Source organism: Talpa occidentalis, unplaced genomic scaffold, assembly GCF_014898055.3.
Source record: "Talpa occidentalis isolate TD23 unplaced genomic scaffold, MPIMG_talOcc4v2.1 talOcc4.7, whole genome shotgun sequence".
Classification (NCBI taxonomy): domain Eukaryota; kingdom Metazoa; phylum Chordata; class Mammalia; order Eulipotyphla; family Talpidae; genus Talpa; species Talpa occidentalis.
The window spans coordinates 119107262-119115990 of record NW_023605083.1 but is presented as its reverse complement, the minus strand read 5'-3'; the positions used below and the strand labels follow the sequence as shown (position 1 = coordinate 119115990).

Here is an 8729-nt window from a genome sequence, read left to right as displayed (position 1 = left end):
ATCGAGATGACCTACTGTTTCCCTGTTCACAGGTGAGGTTAACCTCCTCAGAGAAGGTGGAGAAGCAAAACATGTAGTTGTGAAACTTAGGGCAATAATATCTGGAGTGTGCGGGGTGCCTGGTGCTGCAGCCAACTCTTGGGTACAGGTCCCGAAGCACCCTTCCCCATGAGGGCAGGAATGGCAGTCCCACCTGCTTCACAGACCAGGAAATGGAGGCTTCGAGGGGTCACCCAAGCTCGCACAGCTAGAAAATGGTAGAGCTGGAGCTTCGCAGCTTTTACAGCCACAGTTCACACTCAGAACTGCTCCTTCACATCCCCACCTCCCCACACACAAGAGTGTATGCTGGGTAAGAGATGAGGTGGACAGACAGGGACTGCTCCAAAGTTGAGACTGAGTTGGTCTGGAAGGGCTTCTTAAATAAGGTGAGATTTGAGCCCTCTTCTGACATAGCTGAGTGGAGAGGATGGGGTGGGGCCCACCTACCTCATTTACTGCTGTTTACAGCTGAGTCGCACAAGACAGATTTAACCACCCAATTCAGTTCCCCACCCCCAGCCCAGCCCTGAGCCCCAAGTATGTGCCAGCCGCTGCGCTGGGAGGCGCAGGCATGCAGAGAACAAGAAGCAGCCCCAACTCCCGGAGAAAGCAGATTCTGCACAGTAACAGTGGCCCCTGAAAATAGGAATTGATTCCACTGCTGGGTATTCTGGTTCTTTGCAGGGCTCTGGAGGGGGCAGCCTGTTCCTGGTTCTGTCGCGAATTGTCTGTGAGACTTTAGGCAAAGCACAGTCGTCTGCTGGCCTCAGCTTCTGCTCCTGGACATGCAGTCACTGCATATGTATTTCAGAATGACTTCCGAAAGCTCTTTTCAATCATTTACATCCAATTTCCATGAAATGTGAGTTTAATGATAGGAAGTCAAAGCAAATAAATAGGTTTTAAAGTCAGCAACACATAGATTTAAATCATGGGAACCAATGGACACTCAGAGAGGTTTATTAAGCAAAAACTTAATTCATCCATTCTCCCAGGCCCACCTCATGAGTCCACATGACCAAAAAGTCCAGCTCTGGCAATGAGAAGAAAGAAAAGCAGCCTGTTCATTGAAAAAGGATAGAAATAGCACCAGTCCCCAGCTCACATCATGCTAATCCCGGCCCCAGGGTAAAAGACCCATGAGGTCATAGCACTGCCCCCACCCCCACCCCCGCCCCGGAATGGATGATGCTTTCAGAAAGGGTGAAAGCGGATTAACCTCAAAGGCCCCAAGGGAAAACTGGAGGAAGAGGGTTGGGTCATAATGTGCAGTCAATAGTGGCTCCCATCTAGATCCAGAGGGTCATAGGAGGCCGCTCCTACTTCTGCCCCTCTCGCAGGACTCTCTCCCTTGGGAACAGGGACCATCTCTCACTGGCTTATTTCTCATAAGACTGAAAACGCAAGAGAAAAGTCTTGATACTTGACTTAACACCAGTGGAATAAATGGGACTATTGCCCTATGGACCAGTACAAAGCCACCTTGGCCTTGGTATGTAGTTGATTTCTTTTCTTTCTATTTTCTTCTTTCCTTTTTTAATGACAGGAGAAAACTATTCACAGAGGAAAATTCTTCCATATGGATCAAACCCTTAACTTCTCTCATTCCAATTTTCCGGGTTAAATAGCCAAACACAGTTTTAAGTATATCCACTGCAGAGAAGTATATCCCTTCTCTGGAAGGTAAAGAAGAGAAGGGTCTCTTCCCCATCACCCATGGGTCCCCTCATTCCACAATCCCTGGATTGTATAAATAACACAGGACCTCCGCTGATGGTTCTCAAAGTTGACGTTCTCAATTTACCCAGCAAATCAAGGGTCTTAGGTTTTGTAAGAAAACCTCACCTTCCTGCGCTGCTGCAGAAGCCAAGAAGATGTGATAAAAGACAGAGATTTCCCAGTAAGTGTACCCACAGGGTTCCGGGGCCTTCACACAATGAAGCCTGTGCGAGGTGACTCTCCCACCTGGGGGGCCAAGCAGGACCCACTGTCATTGCTGCCCTGCACTCCCTGCCGTAGAAATGTACCCAAGTCACCTTCATTCACTTGTGTGACAAACATTATACCATCTCTCTGCCCAGCACCATGTTCTATACGAGAGATACAAAAATGCAAAGACAAAATCTCTGTCTCCAGGAACTCAAGATGTAGTGAAGAAATAAGGAAGTTTCCAATCCTTCTTTCTCACCCCAGGTGTCCACCTCAACTCCATAACCGTGATAACAGGAAGTGTGACAAGGGGAGCTGAGTCAAGTTGTAAAAAGTAAGGGCTTGGAGCATTGACTACCATTTTGGATAAGAATCTGAGTGTTTAGAATGCACAGCACCTTTAGTGGCTCAGGTGATTGTCTATGCAGTCCTATTTGGGGAGGTTACACTCTAGACTCCTAATAAGGGACTTGCTTAAGAAAAGAGAAAATGGTCACAAAACTGGACACACTGCCTGCTCCCCTGGAGAAAAGAACATGGTACAAATGAAGAAAGATGCAGGCAGCAAGGACATATGCTGAGACAGGCAGCCAAGTGGAAAAGATGTGAACCAAGCTCTGTGCAAGGGCCCTGAGGCCTGGCCCAAGAGCTAGGGTTGGCTCTTTTCTGGTTGGGGAAATATAGAAGATGAATGCAGAAATGGGTTAAGTAGACTAAATTCAAACACATCCCATCTCACCCCTCAATGACCCCAATAACTGTATGCCAAGAAGCTGGGTCTGGTTTTAGCTGGTTTTAGTCTGGTTTTAGCTGGGTCTGGTGTCTTGGGTTGGTCTGGTTGGGACTAGTTGGGTCTGGTTGAGTCTGGTTGGGTCTGGTTGGGACTGATTGGGTCTGGTTGGGACTGGTGGGGTCTGATGAAGCATACAGCTCAAATACTGCTCATGCTTTATGTGGACAAGTAGTCAACATAGAGACCTGAGTTCAAGTCTCAGCACCACTCTTGCTTGGAAGGAGCAAACTTCAGCATCCTTGTGTGTGAACTGGGGGACATTATCAATACTTAGCATGGGATAGTTGTGAGGATTAAATGAGACCACTTGTGTAAAGCACTTGAACTGTGCCTAAAAGAGGTAAGATGCTCATCCTTGTTAAATATTATTGCCAGCTACAAGGAGTCTTTCCCGAACCTCCCACTAAAAGTAACCACTGCCCCATCTTGAAATTGCATCACTCTGAATTTCTGTTTCATTTTCTGCCCTTGAAAAGAAGATCCCTATTTGAGTCATATCCACAACATCTAGTTAGAATTCAAACAGCAAGTGGGAATTAAATGATTCCTGGGAAAGAAGGAAGAAAAAGAACTTAGAAACAATGGTGTCTATTGGCAGAAATATGCAAGTACTGCCAGCTACCGGATGGAATTACTGCAGCTTGGAATTCAGCTTGCTGGTTAAAGTGGGCTCTGAAAACAGACTAGCTACAGCTCAAGGTGTGGTCCCTGGGCATCACCCAGAGTATGCTTGAAATACAGATTCTCAGGCCTACAGCATTAAATCTGAACTTTAACACAATCCCAGTTGATTCCTATGTATGGGAAAACTAAGAAGCTACGAGTTGATCTGTGGTTCTCAGTATTGGCTACACATTAGAATCATCTAAGGAGCTTTTAAAAATCCTGATGCCCAGGCTGTTTCCCAGGACAATCAGAATCTTATTTGTTTTTGTCAGTCACTGGTTTATTACGATATGCAGCCTGGGTTGAGAGCTATGCGTCTAGACAAACTCTATCATCTACAGGACAAGGAACTAAGGCTCAGAGGGGTAAGCTGATCTGCCCAGGGTCACACAGTAAGTAAGGGACAGAGGCCCCACTCCCCAGCTGCAGGGCTCTCTTCACTATGCTTCTGTTCTGCAGCAGTGCTGGGTAATGGGAGGAGGAGAGGGCTGCACCAGGCTGCTCCTTCTGGTTTAGGATCTTTATGCTTGGGTCCTGCAGGAGGAGCATCTTGGAAACGGTTAGCCTTGTCCTCTGAATTCCCCATGGGCCTCACCCCCTGACATGGTGGCCAATCTCAGGACTGGAACAGCCCCCACACCCTCAGCCACCCAGCCTGACCCTGCCATTCCCACACACCTCTGTCTTCCCAGAGATATGGCGCGCTCAGGGACAGTCCCACCACCCCAGTCACACAGTTCTCAGAACTCAGGTGAGGTTTCTGAGCCCCCATGGCCCCGACTCCCAGCTCCTCTCAGAATGGCTGGGACAGGCCCACTCTCAAGTCAGCAACCGCGATGTTCTCGAAACTATCGGGCTAGAAGCTCCCGTGACTTGTTTTTGCTCTCTTGTCAGGTTGGGGGTTTGGCGTATGTCTCCAGCTCTGGTTGTGTCTGCTTTCTGACTTGTTCTGGTGTGTTTTTGAAGTGGCTTTTTGTTATTCTGCCTTGGCTTACTTACCTTTTTCAGCAGCTGTGGAAAATACTGGCCCCGTTCGGCTTGCCCCTGAGCACTAGGATACCAAGTAAACAGTTGGTCTGGCCAGGCTAGCAGATGTGCAGGGATGGGGACTGTCGAGCCCTGCAAAATAAACACGGGACATAAAGTGTGCCTGTGCATGAGGAAGAGGAGTGGCAGGCACAGAAAAGCAAAAGGGACTTTCTAGGCACTCAAGGAGCGAGGCTCTGCAGGCTGTTCTGCACTGGAGCAGGCCGGGACGGGCCTTCTCCTCCCCGAGCCATGCACCTTGCAGGAAACTTTCTGATGTCCTCCCCCGAAAACAGCGCCGCATCCAGAGCGGTGTTGTCCAGGACAGTAGCCACGAACCACTTGTGGCTACCGAGGCTTCACATGTGGCTAGTGTGACTAAGGAAGTAAATTTTCTTTTTCTTTTTCTTTTTCTTTTTTTTTTTTTTTTGGTGCTTCTTTTTATTTAATGCAAACAGCTATGCTTGACTGGTGTGCCTCTCCACAGTGGTTCCCAAACGTGGCTGCCCCTTCGGCTTACCTGGGGTGACAGGAGCACTGGTGCTGATTGATTGGCTTAAAAGTGTAGATGAGCAGAGAGCTTTGAAGTCAACCAGGTGACCAAAGGATTCCTCCTCCTCCTCCAACTCTGACTTCCTACATTCGGGGTGATTTGATTTCTGCAGTTTTCATAATTTGAGCACCAAGGTGTTTACTTAGAGAGTGAACACTAGGTACTGAAAAATGTCAAAACAGTCATCCCTTCAGGGTAGAAAATTCAGAGAAACAAAAAAAGAAGAAAGTTTAAATCTCTTAAAATCCCACCACCCAAATCAAGGGTGTAAATGCTCCCAGCCATGTCTCCTCACGTGTAGTGATGTTTTCTCCAAAATCAGGCTGATCCCATGCCTCTTCCCATGTAACTGGCTTTTGTCCCTTTGCTTGTTTCTCATCAATAGTAACGAGACAGCATCCTACCATATAAACAACAATTTATTTATCCAAAGCCATATTGATCTTGGCCACAGCTTTGCTATTGCCTTTTTTTAAAAAAATTGCTATGAAAGATAGCAATATCTTTATGAAAATCCATTCCTTCCCCCCTTGGGCGAGTGGAAAAAGAGAAGAATTAGGTCAACACACAAAATTCTAAGTAATTCAAGTTACAGTCCAGAAAATTTGAACCCGTTTACCTTCCTACCAACAGAGGCTGAAAACATCTATTTTTTTAAAGATTTATTATATTTATGTATGCATACAAGAACCGGGGTATAGGTCAGAAGTGCAGGGGGGGTGATAGGGTTCACCAGAGACCAAGTGGGGAACAGAACAGGCAGACAACTGAAATCCACTGCTGAGGGGAGCAGTGGGTGAGACAGGAGAGGTCTGCTGTGCCATACGGGTCACCTCCCTGGCTGGGGATTGAATTCATCCTGCACTGGCTGCTTGAGACTTAACCCCAGCACCACCAGCGAGGCCCTGAGAACATCTATTTTTATGTATGTTAGGGTTTGAGCTTTCCAAATTTAATAAGGTTTAAAAAAAATGCTGCCAACAGGTTACTACCGATTCTGAAATTCAGCCCCACTTTAGTGAACTGACTAGTCCAGGGGCACCTCAGGAACAGGTGATAAAGATGAGGGGGTGCTGCCCTGCCCCTTGAGAACTCGGGGGAGGCAGGGAGTCAAGGGCTCAGCTTTAAGTCAGGGAGGACAGCTCAGATGCTACAGGAGGTGCCAGTGTCCCAGGGGAGGGAGGACCATGATGCTTCCTGGCAATGCTGGGCAGTCTAGGCACCAGGCATTTACACTGGCTGGAGAAGGCAGTACAAGCACTGGGAAGAACAGTGAGCGGCGGGGACATTTGATCTGGAAAAGTGTGACTTCCACAATCTGCTGGCTCCTAAATTTACTCCCTATAGTCAGGAAGCTCCCTCTTGGAGCCTTCCAACTATCTCAACTGCTGCTTAAATCCCATCCCTCTTGTTCTTAGTTGTGGGAACAGGAGATTTCCCTAAAGTCACCTTCAGAGACTTCTAGATTAGGGCAAATCTCAAGCTTCGTATGGTATTTTTTTATTTGGATTATTCACTCCTTTAAAAAAAATAGAAAACATTGATATGTCACCATGTCCATTAAAAAAGTTACTTGCGGGGCCTCCCCAGTGGCGCAGCGGTTGAGCACTGGGCTGTGAAGCTGCCCGCAGCCTCTGCAGCGCTGGTTCGATCCCCGGCCACCGGGCGAGAGTCCCACATGGCGCACAGACCTCTCCTGCCACTCGGTGCTCTCCTCAGCAGTGTACTTCGTCTGTCTGCCTGCTCTGCTCTCCCCTCTGACTCTGGTGAATTCTCTCACCCTCCCGCACTTCTGACTGTACCCAGTGCTTGTATAAATAAATAAATAAAAAGCTTTAAAAAAAAAAAAAAAGTTACTCGCCACAGACAAAGTCACAGGGCCAAAGTTGGGGTCCTGAGCCCCAACTGTTGTAGAGCAACCCCGATACAAAACGGGGTGCCTGACTGTGGGTCCTCACCCGCGCGCTTAAAAGGACTTATCAATGCTCTACTGCAGGCACACGTGAAAGGTTAATAAAGGTTCATTTACAAGGGAAGGGGAAATGAGGAAATGTACAGCTCAGGGAGAAAAGTGGGAGACAAAGTTTTAAATGAGTCCTACCCGATCCACCGATCAGGAATCCCAAAATGGCACTCAGAGCTGGCCGTGAGCCAGGAGCTGTGTAGCCAGGAGGCGAGCCACAGCAAGTCATCCCAAGGCCCACGTGTTTGGTTTTTATATCCAACCTGGCTGCCCAACTCCACCCTCAGGTCCCAGCCACCTTCCCTTTGGTGGTGACGGGATTTGTCTTTCCCAATGTCCTGATGGCTTTAGTCTGGAGTGGGGGTGGGGTCCACAAAGCCTGTATGGGATTAGCTCAGGACATCCTTTCCGCCTAACACAACCTGTGCAGCGTTTTTAGAGGGGCTGGTGACAGCACCACATGAGGACAGAACAGCCAGTGCAAGTCCTGGCTCTTCTACTTCGGAGCCTGGGGGGTTCACTTCATGTCACTGAGCCTGTGTGGATTACAGGAATAGTGAACAATTAGAATTGAGAGATGAGAAAGCATTTTGTTAAAAATGACAAGAACAGGGCCTCCCCTGGTGGCACAGGCAGTTGAGCACCATGCTGTGAAGCTGTCCCCAGCCTCTACAGTGCTGGTTCATTCCCGGCCAGCCGGTGAGGGTCCCACATGGCGCGGCAGACCTCTCCTGTCACACCCGCTGCTCCCCTCAGCAGTGTATTGTGTCAGTCTGCCTGTTCTGTTCCCTGCTCTGTCGTTGGTGAATCCTCTCACACTGACACGCGTCCAGCCTGTACCCCGGTTCTTGTATAAATAAATAAATAAATCTTTTTAAAAAATAAAAAATAAATAAAAATGACAAGAACAACGTGTGACTCCCATCAACCTGGGTCCGTGGTTACATCAGCCAGCCTCTTGCCTTCTCTTTCCATGAGTCTCTGTCTCACACACACACACACGCACACACCTTTAAACACGCCCCTGATGTACCAGCATTTCAGGAATAAGACAAGGCCCCAAAGATGGCCTTTCTTCAGACTCACCGAAAACGAATTAAGGAACTTGACCCCGGGGCAGGGGGCAGGAAGGGCCTGACAGTCAAGGAACTTTTGAGTGTGGGGTCCCTTTCTCACCCTCTGACAACACTCCCCAATCTGTCCTATAATGTCAGGGACAGAATGAAATTTTCCATCTGCCCAGCTTTCATACATACACACCCCACCCTGGAGAGTCCCCCACACTCATCACAGAACAAAAACAAAAACAGCAAAGAAAAACACCCAGTCATCCCCTTGCCACCCTCACCCCTCCACGATACGTTGCCCACATGGTGGAGGTTGGTTAATTTGGGTTTTAAATACTAGAAATGAACTGTTTTTTTTTTTTCACTTCTGCTATTTACGCAGAAGTGCCGGCCAGGGACCTCAGCTCCAAACCCACCTTATTCAAATTTATTTTTAGATTTCTCAGCTAGAATACTACAAAATGCCAGAACGGTGGGGTGATGCAGTCAATGAGAGGAGAAGGGAACGGAGGCAGCTGAGGAACTGCTCCCAGTCACAGGCCAGATTCCACCTCCTCCCGCCCTCACAGCCAGTGACTCGAAGAAGCCCAGTATCGATGGTATTTTTGAAGATATTGAAACTGAGGTTCTGAGTACTTAATTGAGTAAGTAGCAGCTGGTTTGGAAAGTGGGAATGACTGAAAAGCCAAA

General features: G+C 48.1%; 1 long non-coding RNA gene across 1 annotated transcript; it reads left to right on the top strand.

Moving 5' to 3' along the window:
* Nucleotides 1-729: 729 nt before the first annotated feature.
* LOC119230999 (uncharacterized) lies at nt 730-8532 on the top strand. The gene is made up of 4 exons (XR_005121844.2): nt 730-904; nt 1383-1534; nt 2236-2305; nt 8477-8532. It is a non-coding gene; the product is annotated as an uncharacterized LOC119230999 (long non-coding RNA).
* The last annotated feature ends 197 nt before the right edge of the window (nt 8533-8729 follow it).